The sequence below is a fragment of the Maylandia zebra genome, linkage group LG2 (genome assembly GCF_041146795.1).
Source record: "Maylandia zebra isolate NMK-2024a linkage group LG2, Mzebra_GT3a, whole genome shotgun sequence".
In the NCBI taxonomy this organism is placed as follows: domain Eukaryota; kingdom Metazoa; phylum Chordata; class Actinopteri; order Cichliformes; family Cichlidae; genus Maylandia; species Maylandia zebra.
Genome location: NC_135168.1, coordinates 35,708,650 through 35,724,652, shown reverse-complemented (window position 1 = coordinate 35,724,652; position 16,003 = coordinate 35,708,650).

Sequence of the window (16,003 nt, the reverse complement as noted above, 5' to 3'; positions counted from 1 at the left end):
CATAACACTGCATTCTAAAATAAGTGCGCACATTTTAGTTTACCCTGTTATGTATGATTAATCTTTTGTTTTCTGAGTTACCTTAGTTTCAGCTGTTCCAGTCCCTTGGTTAAGGAGCCAAGAGGTGGAAAAGGGGCGGAGCGAGCTTTAAAGGAAGACTGCAAATTGGTTCATGCCATAACTCGGGACCATGGTAAACTTGGCCTCCACTGTGTTTGGTATCCGTCTGCCTGGATCTTGGATTAATGTGTTCTCTGTCTCCAGTGTTCTCCAGATACATCACCTGTCGTGCTAATCAGCAGCGCTGGTTCTGTTTTCACTGCGTTCTCCAGTCTACCTAGAACCCTAGGACTATCCCTATCTCCTCGGCCTGCCCTCCTGGCAGCTGTAATTGCAGCAAAAGGTTGTTCGACAAAGTATTGACTCAGGGGGCTGAATAATTACGCACACCCCACTTTTCAGTTATTTATTTGTAAAAAATGTTTGGAATCATGTATGATTTTCGTTCCACTTCTCACGTGTACACCACTTTGTGTTGGTCTTTCATGTGAAATTCCAATAAAATGGATTCATGTTTGTGGCTGTAATGGGACAAAGTTCAAGGGGGCCGAGTACTTTTGCAAGCCACTGTAGTTCGAGGAATTGAGTCTGCTCTTGAGTCCACAGTATTCTTGTTTGTGACACCGCTAAGTCCTAGATTACGTCACGTGACCTCCCAGAAAACTAGTCTCAAAACCTGCTCGAAGGTTGGTGATAGAGCCATCTTCACTCTCTTTTCCTGCAGTTTTTTACTGTTTAGGGTTGGGCAACGCTGAGCAGGATGACCCAGTGATTCAGGTAGGGCTGAGTGGATTTAGACACACCTGCAGGAAGCTTTGCTGTCCATGCCTGTGTCACTGCCATTATTCCCAACTTGCAAAACTCCCAAATCTAGATGACTGCTGTTAGGTGTTTTATTTCATCATTTTCAGACAGTATGGTGATGGCGATCCTGATAAGACGTGCAGGCCAGAAAAACAAGTTAGCTGCTGTCAGAAAAGAAGCATTCCAGCAATTAATTATTTGCTTGGTTGTAGATGGTTAAACCATTTTATACAGAAATAGAAAGCATAACTCCGCCTCTGTGAGAGATCGATACTGTCAGCAGTCTCATATTCATACTTGGCAGGCTTCCTGCTGCTCAAGTCATTCCCGTAAATTAGTGTTGAGGCATTCTTCAGCGATGCTTTATAGTTTACGTGCGGCCAACAGAAGGAGCCATATGACGGTTAGGGTGGGAGACAAAAAGAGGAAGACGCAGAGGAAGTAAAAATTGCACTTCCTTTGTATTGCCTGCCTTGCCCTCCCTGTGGTTAATTTCTCAAGAAAGTTGAAGCAGTTCTTTTCTGTTCTGCTTGCAATCTAATGGCATCATCCGTATTACCTCGAGGTTTGATCAGGTGAAACTCCAGTTACGAATCACTGAAACTGAACCTCTTCCCCACTTTCATTTTAAATTCAACAGAACCAGTTGTGTGTGTTTGTTGAGCACGTGTACACAGCCTTTGTGAGAAAGAAATCAGAGATACACCTGCGTCTTACTCATTTGTCGAATAAAACGAGAATCCCTGTCTACCTTACATTCTGTGGCTCCAGCATTCACACACATGCGCGCACACAGACACAGACACCAACACAGTATTAGGCCGCTTGCTTTTTATCCAGCTCTCCTCTGGTGCCTGTGTAACAGGATCCGACTGACCAGCCTTTCTCACTGAATGGAGAATGTCACAACGATAGATCTCCACTCCACAGACTCTCCTGACCTTCACACAATGCTGCTTTTGAAACTAAATGTCTCTACACACAATGTAAATGAATGTGTGTGTGTGCGCGCGCAGTAGGCTATGAGAGGGGGAATCCCTGAGAAAAACAGATTTTTTTTCCTTTTTACAGGCGCAGCAATTATATGGTGCGTTTTGCCAGCATAAGCGTATGGAGCAGAAGTGTGTAAGTAAGACTGTCTGCCCTGGGTTTCCTTGACTAAGTGTTGCCTCCCGTGATGCCTTGTTTATTTTTCTGTCGTGGGCCACACTCACGTCCTTCGTCGAGGGAGTCTGCACACAGCCTCAGCTGCTCCCTGTGGATTATGTGAAATATGCAGAGGATGTGTGGGAGACAGACATATTCTGTTTGATACTGGAAATGAAACCAGTCTAAGCAGACAGACAGTCTGATGACTTGGCTGAAACACTGAGCTGACTGCAATGAAATGACATAGCTCACCCCGCGAAACAGATATCAACACTTGCACACGCCCAATTCCAACAAAGTTGGGAGATTGTGTAAAATATAAATAAGGACTCATATGGATTTATGAGAGGCTCATAAATCCATTTTGTAGTCACGATAGAACATAGAAAAAAATTGAATGTTTGAAGTAAGAAAACCTTTTATTTTGTGAATGTCTGGGAATTGAGGAAACCAGCTGCTGGAGTTTTGGGAAACAAATGTTATCTGTTACAGGATTCTAGCTTCTCCACAGTCCTGAGTCTGATTCGTCATATTTCTAATTTTAAAGGTCTGGACTGCGGGGAGGCCACTTCAGCACCACGACAGATGGAGTGTGCCATTTAGCACTGTCATGATGAAAAATGCAAGATATGGATGGGAGCATTTTTTTTTCTTTTTTTTTTTTTTTGTGTCCCGTTTGGATCTTTAACCATCAGAATTGTTGTCTTAAGGCCAAGAAAGATGCCAAGCGGATTTATTTTACCAAGTGAATCATCATGGCCTTGCCATATTGGTCCATTTGATTGACCTTTATTATAATTATGAAAAAAAATTTTTCAGTTGCTACAAACGGGACAGACATGATTGGGGGATAGGACAGGGAGAAAGTGTTACGTTTCGGTGTGTCAGTGTTTTGTTTTTGCATGACTTATGTATTTCCTGCTTTACTTTGAAAGTCTGTGTTATCTTAGTGTGTTCAGTTTACATTTTCCCTGTCTCGTCAGTTCTAATTTGCCCCAGCTGTGTTTCCCTCCTGTGGTCCATTTCCTGATTGCTCCCTCTATGTATTTAAACCCTGTGTTTCAGTGTGTGATGGTCGCGATCTCCCCCGTGGTGTAAATAGTTTGGTGTTTTGTTGTAAATAAATAGTCTGTTGTAAATAGTTGTGAATGGGTTTGTTAATACTTTCGTCATGGGATATTTTCGTTTTGGGATTTTGGTGGAGAGCCTTCGTGGTTTTATTTTCCTTATCTTTGTTTTTCTACGTTGCACCCCGGTTGCCTAGGCCGGGGTGTAACAAAAGAATGAAAGAAAGAGAGGGAGAGAAAGAAAACCAAAGGGGAGAAGAGACGGTGAGAAGGGGGAGAAGAAAGAAACAAACAAACAAAACACCTGGGTCACCTGTATGGAGAAAAAAAACAGAAGAGAAAGCAAACAACAAAGAGCAACATAATAAAAAAAAAAACAGCACTATCACAATAAACTAGCTAGCAGTAAATATAAGTAGATACTAAGTAATAAACGATATTGTGCAGCACGCAAGATAGACAGCGCACAATGTGCTTTGAGGCAGCAGCCAAGAAAGCTGTAGTCCGCGTCTGTGAACACCCGTGTGTACACCTGTGTGCATACCTGTGTGGATCAGCATGCTTGCATTCCAAAGGTTTCTCCATGTAACGATCTGCTAGAGAGTGTGGGGAGCCACAGCCCCGTCCTCCAGGGTATGAAGCAGGTATGGAGGAGATCAAAACTCCAGACATCCAGAGGCCCCCAGAACACAAGAGACCAAGGAAGACCAACAGAGGGGCAGCCGCGCCACTGTCCCAGTAAGAGCTGAGGAGAGTCCCAGATGAGGGCTCACTCAGCAGCCGCGGAGCAGAAGCCAGGGGGAGTTGCAGTGACGCGCCCGTGAGCTCCGCCGGCAGCCAGCTGTGCCTGAGTGACCGAGCCCCAGGCCGAGAGGCCGGGGGCACCCCACCTCCGAAGTGGCCCGAGCGAGCCCCAGGCTCCAGGCCCCGATAAGCGGCCGCCAAGGAGTGAGCCGGTGTGTACCCGGACGCCCACCCCCAGACACAAAGAACCACCAACGCACCGACACCTGAGGGAGTCCGCCACTGGCAGGGGAAGTGGTGGTGGGTGGAGATAGGCCTCCAAACCTTGGAGGGCCTGAGATGTCCCCAGAGAGGTGGCGTCTGATACCCAGCCTGACATATAGACACAGACATACAGGCACACACAGACACAAACATCCATTCCCACCCTCATGCTCTCATATGCACTTACTCCACACTCAACCAACGTGGAGACAGACATAAAGAGACGCTGTACGCACGATCACACACCCCAAGCGTACTCTACGAACCGGGTCTAGGTACCCTTGCCCCTGGAGGGGGGAACTGCACCCAGACCCAGGTGGTGTTACCCTTTTCCCTGCGGTGGGGAGAGGCAGACCGCCCCGACTCCGCAGCAGCAGGGAGGCCCCACACTCCAGACCGCAGTCGGACGGCCAACTCCTCCTAGCCCCCCTGCTCCAGCAGGCCGCAGAGAATGGGGGTGAGAGAAGACTCCAAACCTCCCTCCACCCGCTCATATGTAGTGTTGATGCATGTGTGTTCTAAGGTGCAATTAAAACCCAGGAGGGCATGGAGCTACCTGCCAGAGAGCAGCAGGTAAGCGCATGGTCCCTCCTGCTAGCCCTCAATGTCTACGTGTATTTAAAATTGAGAGGTGGGCAACGACGCCAGGGGTGAGGTGTACACCCTGATGGTAATTTGGACCCCGTGTATCGTGCCCACCCCCAAGATCCTATATGTATGTGTAATGAGAGTGTGAGTAATGTGAATGTCTAAGTTGTGGGATAAAATTGAGGCAGAGGCAGCCAGAAGGGGACGGGGGGGGGGGTAGCCTCCTCTGCACCCTGGTGACATACCCCTACTGGGAGCTAGATGGGAGCATATGTTGCTCCAAAATCTGTATAAACCTTTTATGATTGATAGAGCCTTTCCAGATGCTCAAGCTGCCAATTTCATAGGCGCTGATGCACTCCTGTACGATCAGAGATGCAGGCTTTTCAACTGAATTTGAATTTGTCTGACCACAGAACAGTTTTTACTTTGCCTCTGTCCATTTTGAATGAGCTTTGGTCCACTGAAGAGAGCAGCGGTTTGGACCGTGTTCACACATGGCTTATACTTTGCACGATGGAGCTTTAACCTTGGTTTGCAAATGCCGCCCGTTCAGAGACAGGGATTTCTGGAATTGTTCCTGAGCTCATGGTGTCTTTTCCATGGCATGCCTGTTTTCAAAACAGTGCTGCCTGAGGGTCCAAAGATCACAGGCGTCCAATACTGATTACTGACTATTTGAACCTGCTAATGTCACCGACAATGTTGCCATTTAACCTAATTAGTTGCAAAATGTCAAAAATGGGTTTATGACATTTACTAATCATTTACGATTTATACAGTGTCTCAACTTTTCACTTTATGGGTTTGACATTTGAGATACTTTGACAACCAGCTTGTTGAAAAGCCATAAATATGATATAGTAGGTTTATCACCGTTAAAAAATCCACCCAGTGAAAGCTAGTTTTACATGTTACGTAACACCTGTAGCAACTGCAGGTCAAGTGCTTTCCCACTGTTGGTTTAAACAAGACTCTACAGCCATGTGAGCTGTGAACTAGAGAATTTGAACATCTGGGAAACATACCATGTTTTTGTTTTTTTTGTTTTTTTTAATTTAAGCCTATTAACATGTAGCTTAGACAGGATCAGAATGGGATCAACTCAAAAAAGACCTTTATATGTGGGCAAGATTTCAGGTTTTCAGAACTGGAAGGTTTCTAGGCTGCATGCATGTAAATAGTCTGCGTGGGAAAATAGAAGAGGTTTGGCGAACTCCATCAGAAACTCTTATTCATTATTTAGAGATTATTGGATTATTGTCCTGTGGAACTTGTTTTACCATATTACCTGGTGGGAACCATCCATAAAGTTTTTCTTTATGTTGGTGGAGGTTTATCTGTGAACACATAATTTAGAAAGACATCCAAAACTCAAAATCCCTTCAAGATCAGAGGAGAGGTCTGCTGAAATGTGCATGACTGTAATGTTAAAGAGAAATCACAAGAAAAAAAAATCACAAAAAGATTTGAATATGAATCCAGAGGACAGCATGAACGTTACATGTTACACTCCATCTAATAGCTGATGGCTTATTTCAGTCTAGACCAAACCGATGGATTGACCACAGTTAAGGTTTACCGGTAACCTAATGATGTCAACTGCTGCAGTAATGCATCTTGGGAAACAAAGCTGTTACAATACTCAAGTAGAGAGAATAAAATGTTCTCTCCTGGAGAAGGTGTGTAGGGAAGTGTTGAAACCGGTGTCTGTCTGGGCATGTACACGAGCGCAACCTATGAACCTGCCGTGACATCATCAGGTAATTTCGCGACTCAGGAATGCAGTATAGGCTTCCCCCGTCTTCCAGGAGTCTCCTTGTGGTACTTTTCCAAAGAAGAGCTTAATTACTTTTCCAAAACAACAGGAGAGACACAGCAACCTGCTTAACAGTTTATTACAGGAGACTTTGTTTAGTGGTCACTACATCCACTTTTACTTTTCTCCCTTTTACCTGCTGGGTTTTGTTTTTCCCCTGAATTTTCGGTTTCTTAAACGTGCAGCACCATCGATACCAACAAAAACACACGTCACCGTTTACAACAGTCAACAGATTCACAATTTATTGCACCGCTGCATCTGAGCCACTGTATCTGGGGAGCCTGTTCAGAGCCCAGAGGTTATAAAACACAGGGCTTGCCGAATGTGGCGGCTTAGAGTCCGGTTTACTCCACAACAGTTTTAGGTTTTTACGATAGGTCCACCTTTTTAAGACCTTTTTATTTTTAAGATCTCTGCAGCCTAGCAACCTGCAGCTTCCAAACAATGCGTGCAGGTGTGGCGAGAGACTCTAAAGATTAAAGAAGTCGAGATAGGGAAACCAAACATAGTAGCTATACAGTGCACTGTGTTTTCATAGCCAGAATCCCCACACCACCACCCCTACCCACCCTTACTCTGTATTTAGCACCCGACCCCCGCCTACATGACGGGGATCTACAGATCACCATGACCTCACCATGTAGGAGGCTTGTGCATCCACAGGATCGGGGGATGACATGATGTCATTAAACTGAACACGTACACCCCCCACTGATCACGACCTAGACTTGACCCCAACGTTAACACGAACCTCATGTTTGGTCTTCAGTAGGAGGGTATTTTTTCCCCAGAAATACACATGCTATTTAATGTTCTATATAAGGACTTTGATGAGAAAATGATTCTTCTTGAACTGACAGCAAAAAACTTTCCTTGCTATCAGTGTTGATCAGTAGGTGGATGCAAGGGTGTATATGGTTGTGTGTTATTAATACCTCAAAGCTAGTCAGTTGGGGCTGATTTGAGAGGCTTCTTGGGTTTCAGTGTTTCTGAGCTCACAGACAAATGTCCCTACATGGATGGTTTCTTCTCCAACGTGCTAACGACTTGGCCGCCTTGCTGGAGATGCCAGCCTAGTCCTGCAGGGCATGTCATGCAATCTATGCATTGTGCTGCCTGAGTAAGCACACATGCATGCCCACGCGTAGGGCAGCAGGAAACTTGTGACTGGGGTGTCATAGGTTTACTATTAATGTGATTTAATTACCAGGTTATTCGAGGGAAATCTATGTGGGATGGATGACAACCAGTGTCAACGGTAGTTCAAATTTACAATTGTTAAACAGGGTGCTGGAGCCCAAATTGTTCCCCTGGGGCTGTTTAGTGGTCAGCTAATCAAATGATTCTGTATCTGAGTCAAATGATAAAATTTGACTCAGAATCAGAAATATATCATCTTTCTGTATATTAAAGTTAATGCTTGTAATGATAATTGTAATGTAAAGGAAAAAAAACACCAAAAAACCTGCATGATGTGTGCACAAAAACTCTTGAGCGGTGACACAGCATGCCTATCTGTCAGCCACTCTCTGACCTTGTCTGTCTGTCTGTCTGCTTTAACACCATCATTGCAGGCAGCGCGCCTGCCTATCTGTCTAGCTGTCTATTTGCAGCTGCAGTCCTGTTTGTGTTTGACAGTTGATGTGCTATTTCATCCGCGCTTTTAGGTGATGTCATTCAGGTGCACTGTGCCAGGGCAGAAAGCTCAGGTGTCCATCAGCTTTTTTCAGACTGGACTGGAGCTTTCTGCTCTGATGCATGTGCAGCAAGTCTGATTTTGTGTTCCTGAGAGGTGAAGACACCTTCCAGGACTTGTAGAGACTTTTTTTTAAAACAATGCAAATGCTAATTGTGAAGATATAAATCATGGACGCTCTTGCCTAATGCATTGTGCAAATTCAGAGGAAAGTCTGTTACCATAAAAGATATTGGATTGCACATTAATGTCACAGATTTAGTTTGATAAAATAAATAGTGAGTAAAAGCAGTAATGCATAAAATCACATTACTGTAGCCTTTAGGAGACAAGACATTCACAGTGTTGCTCTTTCAGTACGAGCTCTGCAAACTACTTTGCGGCCCTCCTGCACATGTGCCTTCATTAATTTCTCCCTTAATTAGGAGATTTATGCATAAATGACTTAAAACATGAAATCATGGAAAGACAAATAAGAATTATGACATTAAATATGCCAACTTGTACCACCCACAATATGGCTTTGCTTAGTCTGGGGAGAATTTTAGGGGCAATGCCTACAACTCCAATGCATTTGTGCATACTAGGTGGCATGTTGTAAGGATGCAGATGTTTAACACTGTGCTGTGGGTCCGATAGCACAGCGTGACCTGTGGCACTGTTGTGGTCAAATTGTGTTTGAGTTTTAAATAGACAAACCCTTAGATTGGACTGTGGTGACTGATGGGCCACACTTTCCCTTCCTTGCTCTCTGGATGTCTGTGCATTTGCACCGCTATGATGGATGCCCATCCCTCGGTAAATATAGCCCTGCCGCAGCTAGTTAGCATGGCTGGCATGTTCCAGGCTGGCGGTCATAAGTTAAATATATATCCAAAATAAATACTTCCAGATTCAATTTTCAACTGTTGTTTAGACTAACTATAGTATAAATGTGAGAGAGAAAAGGGGTAAGAGAACCATTTCGTAACAAAGCAAAGTGCATGGTTTTAGCTTTGGAGCAATAAAAAGCTCTGAAGCCCACAGAGGGTTGCATTTTTTTTAGAGAGCAGTGGAGGAAAACGCTGTGGTTCTGCAGCAGCCTACAGGAGCTGAGCCCAGAGCTGTGGCCACTGTGGTGACGAGTCACTGCAATGGTAACAAGTCATTGCCATGGTTTCCATCCAAACTCCGATTCTGTGTTCGAACGCACTGATACTGTGGAATGGATGCTGTGGGTGGGGAATAGGAGACAGCCAGCCAGCAGAGACCGCAGCAAGTGACGTGAAATGAGAGACTGTGATGTTAGTGTTTCATTCAGGTGCTAAATGTAGATGGAAAACTACACCTGCTTCATGCAGTTGCTTCTTGGTACTGACAGAAGAACAATGGCACATCCCAAAGGTGCCCTCCCGAAGGATCAGATCAAACAGCCAACACTGAACACATTCATCACCATCATCAAATCTGTAAGCTGCCGTCTGCATACACACCACAGAGGTATTCAAAGGGGGAGATTTTTTTGATATGGCTCACAACAGAGTCTTTGAGATCTCTTCAGATGAAGCTTATCACGCTCCCATTGTGACCACACTGGTAGGATGGAATGTCACTGTGTGAGAGTTTCTTTTCTCTCTGCAACAATAGAAGGCCTTCTCTGCTTGTTTCCACCCTGCATGACTCGCTGCGCTACAGTCACTCATACATATCTTGTTTTTTCCTTTCTGCTGTTTTTCTTTTATCTTTCAGACTATTGTGCATTATCACTTATGAAGCAGATTACACGGGAAAGCAAATGATAACAGTGTTAATAAACCGACCTTCCTTAAACCACTTGCCTAATGCTGTGTCGGCCAATCTCATGTTGCTACAAGTGGTGTTGGCATGGAACCTGTGTAGAGGTCCTTTCCATCTGGGACGTTTGGAGACCAGGTGGTGTCTTTGTTCCATTGACTGTTCCTGAGGAGTTTTTGCAATGCTGCAGGGTCCTGAGGTTCGGTAGAGAAAGCTACTGTGGTTGGGGAGTGCTATTAGCAAGCTGGTTTTGACTGGGGCATCCCTCTCAGTGCAATCAATACAAATATAACTATATAATGTTAAATAATATAATATTGTACTCTGAAAGCTTTACTTTATTCTAATTATATTATTCCTAACATGTTTTCTTTTCAATAAAGAACTTGAAACAAAGATGTGTGAGGCATTGTTCTTCACTTCTCAACAGGATAACAGTCTTACATTTGTAACCAGACTGCATTGTGTTAACTCCATCACCTCGTTGCTGAATGTTGCGTTTCATTGCTGCTGTCATATAGTTACTTCTAAATTATGCTTCTGCGGTGAATCTATTTAGAGATTACAATGTAGCCCATGCAAGTGGCTGATGCCTTCGCCAACATTTATACCTGTGTGGGCTGCGTCGATGACAACATGTAGTTATTTTTCTAGGGAGGTGCATGTCAGGCCATGGTGTAGGTGACGGTGTTGGGTTTCAGAAGGGTTTGTGCTTATGGCCTGTGGCACAGATTTAACACAGAGGTATAACTCTACTGTCACAGGGCCTAAAAATATTTGGAAGGTGCATTGTCTCTCCACATCTGCTGCTTTTAGTGATATTTATTTCTAATTTCAGACTTTTCTGATTTCCAGTGAGTCCTCCCTGACATCACCAGTGGCTGTTGGTCCCTGGCTGTGCCACCCCATTTTAAAAAATCCATGTAACATGCCTGGGCGAAATCAGCTTTTCCAGCACTTTAACAAGATGGTGACCTGTCAGTGTTTTTAATGTTGTGGCTAACTGCTGTGGGCACACTTTATCTCACAGGGCTGCGGTCGTTTCCTGTGTCCCAGCATGGTATTACTATGTGTTTATCCTATCTTGGTTTTGAACATGGACACTGGTAAAAACTACAAATATGTACCGTTTTAAGTTTTTAAAAACACACTGGTTTGGACATCAACTTTCTTTTCATGTATTTGATTTCTTCTTAGACATATGTATTTTTTAAAGCCTAATAAATTCTAAAATTATCACTGGATTTGCACTAAAAACTGACTGCCATCTACACTGTGTGTGGCAGGAAAAGTTTCTGCAGGACCCAGCAGCAGCTTTATTGCTGAACTTGCAAGAATACACAGAACTTAAACCAGGCACGTACTGGAGAATGCTAACTGGGAAACACTGACCAGGCAGAACACACAGCATTGAGGAATGAGGAAAAAGAGGGGCTTAAATACACACAAGTTAATCAAGGAGATGGAATACATTACATAACACAGGTGAGCTAAGTCAGGAGTTAAAAGGGAGTTTTTCTTTCTTACTGTCACCAAATGTTTGGTCAAAGCCGGTTGTGTAATTGATAGGATTGCTATGAATTGGCGCTATATAAATAAAATGTAATTGAATTAAAAACCATGAAAAATAAAGAGCAAAGGCTTTTTTTACAGCACAAATTTTGACATGTCAAAAGAACGAAGGTGTTTAAAATACCTTTAACAATGACTCTGAGGTATTCAAGTGGCGTAATACACCAACTGTGATGAGAATATGCGCAACAGCAGCATGCTGTAACAATGAGTGAGAAAAAGAAGTGCTAAGAATGTATCATTTTCACCGCTGCTTCTCCTTTTGTTGGAGATCAAAAGCCATGAAACCTATCTATTGTTTGTCACTAAAGCGTCAGGCTGCATTTTCTTTTCAACACTGGGTACACCCACCTGAAGTTGTGTAAAATTTTCCAATACATACCTGCATGTTTGTATGTCCTTTCAGTTATATGCGAAAAATGCAAAGCTGTGCGACACAGAGCTCGTTTATCTGTTATCTCACTGTACCTCCACCCATCAGCTTAGCAGCGTCTGACCTCATATCCTGATATGACAAGTTTCACATTCAGCCTTATTTGATTCTAGAGAAAATCACTGTTAATCTCAGGAAAACTTATGAAAATATTTTTAAAAAAGCATGCTTTGGATTTTCTTGGCAATCTGCTAATGTGTGGCCCAAATAAAATAAAACACTGGATGGAAAAAAAAAACATTAGCTGGAACACGATACATAGCACCTCTCTGACACTTACCACGAACAATCTGGGGGCAGTTTGCTTGGCAGTTTATCCAATCAGTGCAGTAAGTTGGATCTCCTGCTGATCCTGTTTACCGCTTATTCTGCTTGTCTTCTCAGTGTTATCATCAGTCCAGATGTAATCTTTATAATTACAAAAAAAAGCTTTGTTGCTCATGTTAAACGTAAACAGTTTTTAAGGTCACATATGTACTTCGTGGGGAAAACTTGAGGGCCTACTTTACACTGCATTCATCCCATTGGAGGGCACTGCTACTTCACTGGCAGTTGTAATTTTGAGCCCTTATTGAGCCCCACTTTTTCTCTTTTACTTCAAAATACCAAAAAAAAAAAAAAAGAGGCTACAACATTCGGATGTTTCAGTCAAGCTTCGAAATCATGATTAAAAATCAAACAAATTCATCAAAATACTACTTGATCAATGGTGACGTTTAATCGCTTTATATAATATAAAAACCTTACAAAGCTGGAAGCTAGAAAACCAAAAATAAAACCAAAAATTTTTTAACAGGAAGAGACCTTTGACAGGCTTGTGGCAAACAGCCATCAGCTGCCGCTGGTTATGGAGTGAAGGGAAAATGATGAAGGGAACGGCACAGACAGATGTCAAACAACAAACTACAGGAGACATATGTGCAAATTAAAGCCCGTGGAGAGAAAGTGAGGAGAATGGAGGGGAGACGGAGATCATCACAGGAGATCCCCTCTGCAGTCTGGGCCTAAAGTAGCAATAGAAAGGGTTGGATAACTCGACCCAGCCTTAACTATACCTATTGCTTTATTGGCTTTGATATGTTTATATTTAGTTGCCACTGCAACCTGTTACCTTTCACCTATTTACTCAATGATTATTAAATATGACAAAGAGGGCAAAGTGCAAGTGTTGCGTTCATCTCTTTGCCTTTGTAGGTGCATGGAAAATTTTTTTCTTAACTCTTACGTTTGCTACTCCTGCATATCTCCATCCCAGCGGCTTGATGCCAAAGTGAAATTAACTCTGATAACGATACACAGTTCCCTTTAGTCTATTGTGCTTAACAGTCATGGCAGTGTTTCTGGTTAGTAAGAGGGATTAATAAAACCTGTATATTTGTTTTTAATGACACAGATGGTCCCCATCTGCACATAGGCGCTTTGTTCATTTGTTTTTAGAGGAAATTCATTTGTTGGGCCTTTAGCCATGGATTATAGACTTCCTGTCTTCTCCAAATCCAACTTGGAAATCCTTGCTAGACTATTATGATGACCTTGTTTGAGATTCCTTGCCCATGATGACATACCAGTGGAGCAACAAGTTCCTAAGTGAGAGCAGTGAAACATAAATATTTCTTTAACTGATGTATTAGTGTTAATGGCTGCAGCTTTAATGTCTGATACTTATATTATTAAATGTCTAATGCCCACAGTCTGCGAGGCCAGGCCACCTTTTTTTTGACTCATTCTTTTTACTTCATACTCAAAGAATCCACTGATCCACTCAGATGACCCCACAGTGAAGGAGTTCCCCCAACATTAATGTTTAGCAGAGCTCTCTGCAGATGGTGTCAGACCACGTGGGATGTCCATCCCCCTGTGTGAAGCTCTAAGGAGCAAATAGCTGAGATGGCATGGTATCAATAAGAATTTAGACATGTCATCAGCCCTGAGTGATTCAGAATGGAGGCAGCAAAGAGCCCATTCTTGCCTATAACTCATGTGCCTCTTGTTCTCACCAAGCACTTAAACACACACACACACACACACACACACACACACACACACACACACACACACACACACACACACACACACACACACACATTCACTCAGTGCCTCTTTTCTCATTCCTTCCATTCCTCATTGATCTGCCATCCAGGTCCTTGGAGAAAGAGGAGGGAGAGGACGGGTAAAGTGATCAGGCCATGACATCATCTTCTGGCTACCTCATCCTCAACACTAGATCCTGCAAGTGTGTTTGTGTGTATGTATGCGTATGTGTGTTTCAGCCATGGAGACAAGGATAGACTCATACTTTCAACAACACTTTCCTCTCTAGACATGAGGGGTCCGGGGATTAAAAAGAGAGAGAGAGAGAGACTAGACTAGTCTACAGTAATGATTTCCACTATGAATGAAAACATAGTACTTTTTCTTTTTTGGTCATAGTCCATCATAAGTAGCTGTTGTAGCTCAGTGTAAGCTTGCCCAAATCAGATGCAGCGGTTACTGTACAAGATGACTCAGCCTGCCTCACGATCACTGAGGCTGTGGCTGAAGCAACCACAGGATGTGACATAAACAGACAGGTAGGGACACCACCTGGTGGAGAGAAGGTGGTCTGTCTGACACGCACAGGCAAGTGGGCGACTTGCAACACCCATCCATTATTAGTTGTGTGGTTGCTAGGCTACTTGGTTAATGCTGGAGGGTGAGGTTTTAAGTGTTTGTCAGCTTCTCGCCCTCCCTTTTCTTATCTTCCCTCATTTTCTCACCGTCAAAGATCACACGTGCTTGCATAGTTGTAACCGCGCCCACTTCCTACAGGAACAGCCTTTTATGGGCATACAGGTAAGACGACCATAGGGATGTGACTTTCCCTCACCTTGTTTCTTGTCCTTTTTCAGGATTAATAAAAACAAAGTTTTTGGTGTCACGCAGCAAGATTCCGCAGAGCAAATGGAAAAATTGGTGTTGTAAGCAGACATCAAAAGGATGAAACATCTTTTGACACGTTGTGGCTTCTCACGGATGAAAGTGTGCGTACGTGAAGCAGGCACATCGCAGCGGTTCACGGTGCTGGGGTTGAGCTTCCTCCAGTAGGTCAGAAATCCGTAAAGGGTTTAATAACAGTAGTCACATATAAAATCATCAGTGGATTTTAAACGTCTTCTCTTTTAATCTAAAAATACTTGATTACCTTACTTGTTCATTTATAACTATGCAAATTATATAAATGACTCATAGTTCTCAGATAAGACTGCCTTCTCTTCTGACACGGGTTAATTCAGGCCAATGCAGTTCCGTTATTTTCAATTTTATTCGTATATCACCAAAGCCTCAGGGGGCTTTATACTGTAAGGAAGAGACCCTACAGAGAAAAACACAACAATCAAACAACCAAGTGTGAGCAAGCACTTGGTGACAGTGGGAAGGAAAAATGTATTTTTAATAGGGAGAAACCTCAGGTAAGGGCAGACATCTGATGCAACTGGATTAGACATTCATTTCTCCTTCTTGATCGATACATTTCACACACACACACAGTCATGGCCAAGAACCGCTCCATTTTATTATGTCATGACTCAGATATACTATTAGTCACTGTTAATCAATTCTTGGAGGCTGCTGACATCCACTAATATCAGTGACTGCACATTCAGGGGGCACTTTGTGGAAAATGTCAGCACACGGCACAATTTATTCCCAAAGACTTCACGTGTCATCACCTAAACCTCTATCTCTTATCAGGCTGACCAAGCCTCCATGCCACCCACTCTTTTAAACATTCTTCATATTAGGCCCTGCAGAGAGGACTTTTCCAGTGGTCAATCAGTGACCTCCGGTAGGTCTACATCAAAGAGACAATGTAGGTGGTTCTTGGGTGGGGTGAGGATGATGGAACTCCAACAGTTTGTGCGTGTGTGTATGTGTATATCTCTGCATGTGTCGACACACTGTGGGCTACAAAAGTGCCCACAGAACCATAACAATAACAGACACAATGGAAAGAACCCAGAGCACTAATAATGATGTCATGGTGTCTGTTT